General features: G+C 45.9%; 1 long non-coding RNA gene across 4 annotated transcripts; it reads right to left on the bottom strand.

Annotated features, from left to right (window-relative positions):
• Positions 1-3,448: 3,448 nt before the first annotated feature.
• Positions 3,449-7,056, bottom strand: LOC123114088 (uncharacterized). 4 transcript variants are annotated; one of them, XR_006456403.1, is made up of 4 exons: positions 6,154-7,049; positions 4,098-6,057; positions 3,916-3,999; positions 3,449-3,831 (listed from the first exon to the last, which is right to left on the bottom strand). It is a non-coding gene; the product is annotated as an uncharacterized lncRNA (long non-coding RNA). The 4 variants fall into 4 exon arrangements; XR_006456398.1 differs by having other exon boundaries at positions 3,916-6,057; XR_006456396.1 differs by having other exon boundaries at positions 3,449-3,999; positions 6,154-7,048.
• Positions 7,057-8,235: the final 1,179 nt, after the last annotated feature.

Below are 8,235 nucleotides of genomic sequence, written 5' to 3'. Positions count from 1 at the left end.
TTTACTCTATGTTTTGGGTACGGTTTTCTTCATAACTTTTCAATGGTTTATGATATCATCATCCCTGAACATGCGCATGGGATATATCGTTGAACTAAATGACATTTTTTCAAAAAGAAAAGTTTTGTGTGTCTTTATTTTAACTCAGCATTTTTTTGCAACGGTGCTTTGGACTTCTCTCAATTTACTACTTGAATTTTTACCATTTTGATTTTCCGTGGGTTTCTTTTTGTTTGAGCTTTTTTTCCCAACCTCATCTGGGATGTCATGTTGAACTTACAACTTTCCTTAATTATGAACTTATTGTGCTTTTACAATGCCAAAGCTAGCAAATAGTAGGACATTCACCCAACTTTTTTAATCCAAACTGATTATTCTCTTTAATTTGAACTGATCATCCATTTCTTAGAATTCAATCTAATCACGGCTTTTACTTCAAACTGATTTTTAAATTCAAACTAACCATTTTTTTCATTTTGAACTGATCATTGTTTTAAATTTGTACTGATTTATTTATCTAAACCATTTCTTTCATTCTTGCATCCACAACAAATGGTCATGTATATCTTCTTTGAAGAAGTAACAATCATATAATCATAGACAGAAAATTTTCCACACATATAGTACATGTACATGAATGACATATACACCACACCAGCTGCACATTTTCATAGATGAATGACATATACACCACACTGACTGCACATTTTCATATTATCCATAGCACCCACCGCAACACAAAAATCACAGGCCTATTTCTTGCATAGCAAATGTTCAAGCACACTGACATGACAACAATAATAATCATCAGAAAATAAAGTGCTTTCGCACAAGGTACAAAAAAAATTCCACCAGTGCAAAGCTTGAACTGGCCAAACACTATTGTTCTCTAACACACAATAGGAACTTATAGCAATTGGTCATTTGAACCAATAGCAATAGAAATAAGAAATTTGTACACAGATGCAACTTTGCATCATCAAAAATCTTCACAATAAAACTTCACTGAGAAGACAAAGGCTACATTTACTGAATCTGCAATAGCAATTAACAAAGAATTAATCTGCATGAACAACGACAAGCCTGAAGCTCATCAATACATCTCATAGAAATATCTAGCACTACCACAAGGTTTAGAAAGATGTGTAGACACACAAAAGTTGCCACCATAGCATATGAAGTCACAACACTTTCCACAAAGTTTCACATGTTGTACAGGCACACAAGGTTCATAGCAACCACCTGTTGGCATACTTTCCATATATTTCTATTTGACTCAAGGTTGTGTACTGGTCATAAGAGATAAGTTGCACTACTTGTATTTTTTCCAGTAAAAGAAATTATGAAGATACCTCTAGTAATGTAAGATTTGCTGAGCCAAATGCCCATTGCATTGCTACATAAAATATTGATTATTTTCTTTTTCCTTAGTGGTGTCACTGCCTTCAGATTAAAACGTAGGAGGAACATGGACATGGACATGCACGGTTCTGCATGTTGAACTCCTAGCAACTCATGCCTCTGCAAGCCATTGAGCAGCTGAGAGGAGGGAGCTGCTCCACCGGCCACTTTGTATTGTGACGCTGGGCTACTAGAGCTGTGCATGGATAGGCTCGATGGTGAGTACACAGGGGCGGTGGAAGAACAGGTAGGGCCTCCGGCAATGCCCGGAGCTGGCACGAGGCGCATCGGCCTTCTTCGACCGATGCTCCGTTGGCTTATGCCAGAAGTAGAACTTCCTGGCCTTCCAAACTAGTACTGAAGACAAGTACCAAAGAAAAACATGCATCAGTATTTAGAAGGCATACAAGGGCTACACACTGCCGTGAGGTACCAAAAAACACAATAGTTTGTGCATCTTTTAACACAATGACATTTTATGGAACTACTTCTGCATTTAGGCATCCTATGCTCTCATACAGATTAACACAACATCTTGTGTGCTAGAAAGAACATACTAACATAAGTGAGTGAAATGCATTTTTTCTCTTTTAGGAATAAGCACAAATACCTTCGGGGCACAAATGCTAGCCATCAATAGTAGCTCAAAAGGCTATTTCTTCCTAAAAGAATTCTTCAATTTCTAAAACTAAGAGCGTATTTTCAATTGAACTTGCCTGGAAGTAAAACTTGTACTCTAGTTCCAGTACAAATAAAAAAGATGCAGAATCTACAGAAGAAAAGGTTAAAATAGAAGTTGAAAGAACAAAGAAACTATGAAGCAAATAGCATCAGTGATCTTCTAACTGAAGCATTGTACTGTACTGATATTTTTTTGTCAATGAACTTTTGCAATATAGGTACTAGAACTCACTGATGCTATTTACTCTTCATTTTTAATGGCATTTTGAGTACATGCTGAACATCAGTTTTTTTAAACACATCCACAGTTGAAATGGATCAGTACATGATGAACAATGTGAGTTTTCAGAAGCAAAACTTGCACTGAATCGGTTAAACTTCTTTTTTGTCGAGCTACTAATTTTTTAATATATAGCCACACTATTTTTTAAACACACACATTGAACTGTTGGGGTTCTTAATGAGCTGATGATAGAAAACACGTTGAACTGAAATTTGGGCTTACGGAACTACCAAATGTTTTGGGTTCTTCTATGAACCTTTTTGTTCGAAAATTCAAAACTGAGCCCGAGCTCAGCTGATCCCGATATCTCATCCGTTCGGTAGCATAAGGATCTGTGCGTATAGTTGTATTCATTGCTATATGCACAGCGTATTCACGTAAAAACTCAGGTGGGCCATGCATGGCCTCATCGGCAGCGCATAGACGGCTCGTCACGGTGGACACGGCCTGGGTTTAGTTCTGTGCCGCCCTGAGCCATGCGGCTTCGACGGAGGTCGTCTCCATGGCTGTCCTTATCCTCTCGGACCCCTAACACCACTCCCCCATTCCCATCACCCTGCCGCCCTAGTGTCCAATCGAAGCTCTCGTTCTCATCACAAGCTTAATCACACTTCTCGTTGGCTCGTCTGCGAATTTTCTGATTGACTGTTCCAAATTCGCGATTCAGGGTGCAAGTGGACAAGTCTGCTGCGCCTCCGCCATCTTCCGCACCATCCGCAAGCGCTAATTGCAGGATTAGCAACGTCCGCGTCCGCGAGTTCATCTGCCTGCGGTGCCATGCGGACTGCTTTGTGTAAAATAATTCTTGCTATGCAACTAGCTGCCCGCTGCTAAGAGTTCTAGCGACAGATGTCTAGGCTTGCTACAGAATAATTTTGTTGGCCAACCTTTTTATAAACTGAACACCTGTTAGAAAAGGCCAATACGCAGTATTGCTTAGCCTATACTGTATAGATTTTACAAGCTGATATGATCAGCGAAGAACAAAACAGTGCAAGCGCCTGCCAGTAGCACCATGATCAACTTTGCATACTAGCTGCTATGCACATCCAGATTTTACTGTGAATACTTATTCTAGGCATAGAAGCTGAATCCCATGTAATATCATCTTCAATAGTTATTCTAAACACAGATTTTACTGTGAATAATTATTCTAAACACATATCAATAGACAAAAAGTACAATAACATCTTTAACAGTTCAAAATATTAAATACATGAAACGAGCCTTGAAGATTCAGAATTTCCCATGTGAGTTCCTTTATCTTGACACCTCTTCATCTCTGCTTCTTTGTTCTGCACATGAACTCCTGTTTTCAGGCATCGATCCTCCTAAATAATCAAGCCATCAAAGTACCAGAAGAAAAGCCGTTAACTTGATTGGAACCTGCTGGGACTTGCACATCAATTTTGTTAAGGGACAAGAGAGCCATGCACACATCAATTTTGTCACAGGAATAGGCAAATCTGCTCGGAACAACATCAAACTAATATTAATCTGTATTACTCTAGGATAAGCTATTTAACACAAGAGATGCAATGGACACAGACCATTTTCCCTTCAACTGTTTCAGGCACATCCCAGGTGGCAATGCATGTTTGATCTTCAGACATGCCAGCAATCATTCTGATAACCTAAGAGAATTGAGACAATTCATATCTGTGAGATTGCCAACAGAGAATTGGAAGTAAAAGACTGACTGTTTGGTTATCAGTTCACAATGTGGATTTACCTCGTTGCGTATGTTGCCGAGATCAGCCTTTAAGTTCTTAAGTACAATGGCTACTGCACCATCATCCTAATGGATCAACCCAAGAACCAAGTGTTTTAAGAAAAATATAATGCACAGTAGCACCAGTCGCAACAAAGAATAATAATAAAGATAACTAAAAGAAGTCGCAATCCTTACGAATCCACTAATGATATTTTGTGAGGAGGGAATACAGTTGACCATAATGTACTTTGGATCTATGGAATGTTTATCACAGCTCATTTTCTCGATTGCGATCAGAATTGGGCCATCACTGAAATCAACCGCATTGTTATTTCGGTTCAGTCTGGCCGAGTGAAAAAAAAAATCTGACTTGACTTTGACTGAAATATAACCAGAGTTGGATGAAATTTGTGTTCTACTTAAATCTGCTCAAATTCACGTTTACTTAAATATTTTGCCCAATGCAATTTTGACCGAAATACAAATATTCTTTTTTTTGGAACGAGGCAAAAGATTTGCCATTTTCATTGATTAAGTAGAAGAGAATTGCCCGATTAATTAACGGGAACCCGGGCGAAAACCGTCACAACACGCCCACACAAAGGGCACACCGGCCGACCTAGCACCCACAAGACCACACACACCGCCGAGGAGAGGACACTATCGAGGTTTCCTGCAATGTCATCGTCATCACCTCTTCCCAAGCAGGCGACTCCGACTTTGGCGCTGACGACCCGTCAAGACCCCTCTAAACGAACGGCATCCGAGGACCTCATTGGCCAAAGCCAAACAATGGGCCGAGACGTCGAAGACCGGCAGCTCCAATTTTGTTCATGCGCTTCATGGGAGAAAGTTGCAAGCCTCGTACCGACCTAGTCCAGCGCAACCTTCGGAGAGCACCGTCTGCTGAAACCGCCCTCATGGAGTCATCGTTGCCACAGCAGGGGGCACCGCATCTGGATGCTCCAGGTTATCGGTAAACTCTGAAACTGGAGCAACTCAGAAAGTATATCACCGTGGTCAAAATCGTGACGAAACTATGATCCAAATTATAATAAAAACGGCATCGAGGACAGTGAAGAGCTGGTACCGCACAAGTTGATCAAATCTAGCAGGAACTCCAATCCGTTGGCCTTCATGGACTCGTCGCCGGTAGAATCAGCCGCGCCGTTTCAAATCAAACTCCCGGCGAGATATGAGTAACTACACGGCTTGGTTTCTCATCCACTTCCCGTACTAACGAACGAACGGCTCAGCTCTCAAGACTGACGTTCTGTTCCTAGGCTCAGCACACTGCAGTAATGGACACAGCCCACGCCATCTACGAACTAGGCCCACACCCACCACTGCGCACGCCCGTATAGGGACTGTATTTTACTTTTCGGTGGAACCAGCTCTGACGCGTCTGTCCTTCTTTTCCCAATCCCAACGCATCAGCCAACGTCCTAGATATCAGGTGAAGATGAGCCTGAGCACCGAATCGCCGCGTCCCTTTTTGTTATCTTTTCCTGAACTCCAAACCACAATTACAATTACAATACACACATGCATTACACAACAGTGTGTATTTTTTACTGTCCATAACAACGAATTAACCAAAAACAACTAGGAAACAGTTTTTAAACTTGGTTTGAGCTTCGTTTCTTCAGCTTTTTGAACTCCTGCAGCAGGTATACCTGAACTTGCGCGACACATTTTGATTTAGTTGAAAGCAGCTGATTTTTTAACTCCTGCTGCTAACATACTGTTGTTTCTCAACAACAAAACAGAGCTTGATTTATATCAGCAAAGCAAAAGTTCGCTGGAGATTTTGTTCCTCGCATCTAGACAAATTTAAAAGTTATAACAAGAGATATTCTATCAGACGCAGAGCTTTTTAGTTACCCTGGTGATGAAATAGTAAGCCGGCTGGACTGAAAATCGTAGCAAACGTGAACTGAAGATCGCTTAGCTCTTTCCTGCTGCCTCCTCCTGGCTCCTGCAATTGAAAATTATTTCCATGTTAGAACTAAGGACCGAGGTAAATTTTTGGTGAAAGCCTGGCACAAATCACTTGACACAGACAAGCACATACCTCACCCTTGTCCTCATGTATGGTATGCACTTTGGGGTGTTTTTTGTGAACGGCCATGAGTGGTGGCTGTGAACGGCCTGTGGTGGTGGCTGTGGACGGCCAGCGTCGTCGTGTGAGTCTGGTGGGCCTCAAAGGCGAGCTGTCAAAGGAGGTTGTCGACAGCGAGTTGTGCCGGAAGGGAGCCATGGCAGTTCCAGAGATCAGGAGCTGTCAAAGGAGGCAGCCTCCCGAGCTGCGGTGTCGAACGACTTGGCGCTGTCTCGTTGAACGGCCCGGGGTGGTGACAGTGAACGGCCGGGGCGCTGCATCAACGGAGCCTCATCAGCGGGAGGAGGTAGCATGGTGGAGGGATTGGAGTGAGCTCGATCAGCAGTAGGAGTGGATGAGCGCAGCCCTCACGGGAGGAACTGGAGGAAGTGCTGAACAACAATGGAGGTGAGGAGGTGCTCGGCTGGCGGTGGAGCAAGGAGAGATAGCGGCAGCGCGGGGAGGACGTGGTGGCGACGGGTGGTTCTGGGTGGCGCGATCTGGTGCAGGGCAACGACGATGGGTCGATCCGTGGTTGGAGTGCGGGGCAGTGGCCGGAGCCCAGGGAGAAGGTCGGGGCGGCGGCCGGAGCCGAGGGAGAGGGTGGGGGCAGCGGCCGGAGCCGGGGAGAGGGTGGGGGCGGTGGCCGGAGCTGAGGGAAAAGGTGGGGAGACGACGGCGCCTGGGGGAGAGGGGAGGTCGCGGTGGCGTGCTGGGGGAGCGGGAGGCAGCGGCGGCGCGGTGGGGGAGAGGGGAGGCCGCGGCGGCGTGCTGGGGGAGCGGGAGGCAGTGGCGGCGCGGCGGGGGAGGGGAGGCCCCGGTGGCGCATTGGTGGAGGGGGAGCTTATCAGGTCGGGGACGGCGGTCTTTTTTCCTTTTTTTTCTCAGTTCGTCGGATCGCTCCTTATATTCTGTTACGGGTAACAGAATAGTCCAGTCCTATATATATGACAGCGCTATTCTAATCCTGCGATTAGAATAGTTATTTGGATCACGCCGCCCTCTATATACGCAGCGACGAGGCGTTCCCGAGATCAACAGAAAACCAACGGTGTCGGTCCGTCCCTAACCTCCCCCACCCCGATCCAGAAATCCCCATGGCAGCACAGCTCCACCCCAACCCACCTCCAGCCCCCGGCTCTGGTGAGCCTCCCGCCGATGACCCATCGCCGCGCTGACCCTCGCGCCGCCCCACCCGACACCCCGCCCCCATCTCCCCTGGCTTCGGCCGTCATCCCGCCCCCATTGCCCCCAACTCCGATCGCTGCCCCGCCCGATCGCCCCTGAATCTCGCCATCACCCCACCTTCATCTCCTCCCCGGAACTTCCTGCTGTGCACACCCACCTGCGTTCCCCCGGAGAACCGACGCCACATTAGTCGCCTACTTGCCCCGGCTCACTCTGCCTGCTTCCTATTCCAGAAAAATTGGGGGCCATCGGCGGGGATCCAAGCTTTTCTCGGCTCTGCCCAGCGCCTCCCCACTCTGGCACGATCACCCAAAGTGGAGCTCCCACGCCGCCCTTCTTCCTCATCCCGGTTCCCACACCTCTGCCTCCTCCCGATTGCCCTGACGGGGACACAACGCCATCCCAGTCCAGCCCCGCAGTGTCAGGGAGGTCGGGGCCATCGCGAGTAGCAGTCCAGAGCAGTCAAGGTGAGGGTGAGCACAGCACTTCCATCCCATCCATGTTAAGTACGTTTGTGATTTTTTTCTGCAGTTAGCACGTTTGTGATTTTGGGTAGTAACAATGTTCAGGCCTGCGTACACTGCCGCCGCTCACCTCCCCATGACCTGCATACAGAGTTCTAACTTGTTGCAAAAGTTCAAAAAGAAGAATATATGCAGTCCAACTTATTCTAGCATGTTGCTTCTCCTTCGAATCTAGATGCTACAACAGTCCTCCTTTGTGAAGATGAACTGAATGTTGTTGTTTTGATGTTCTATAGAAAGTGTACTGAATTTTGCAGTTTTATCTTTTTTACACACACTACTCCTCAAGCTGGCGGCCGCGGGACCCTGTGCCTCCACGGGCCTCATCTCCCGCTATCGGCGA

This window comes from Triticum aestivum, chromosome 1B, assembly GCF_018294505.1.
Source record: "Triticum aestivum cultivar Chinese Spring chromosome 1B, IWGSC CS RefSeq v2.1, whole genome shotgun sequence".
In the NCBI taxonomy this organism is placed as follows: domain Eukaryota; kingdom Viridiplantae; phylum Streptophyta; class Magnoliopsida; order Poales; family Poaceae; genus Triticum; species Triticum aestivum.
The sequence above is the reverse complement of the archived record's forward strand: the minus strand, read 5'-3'. Positions and strand labels throughout refer to the sequence as shown.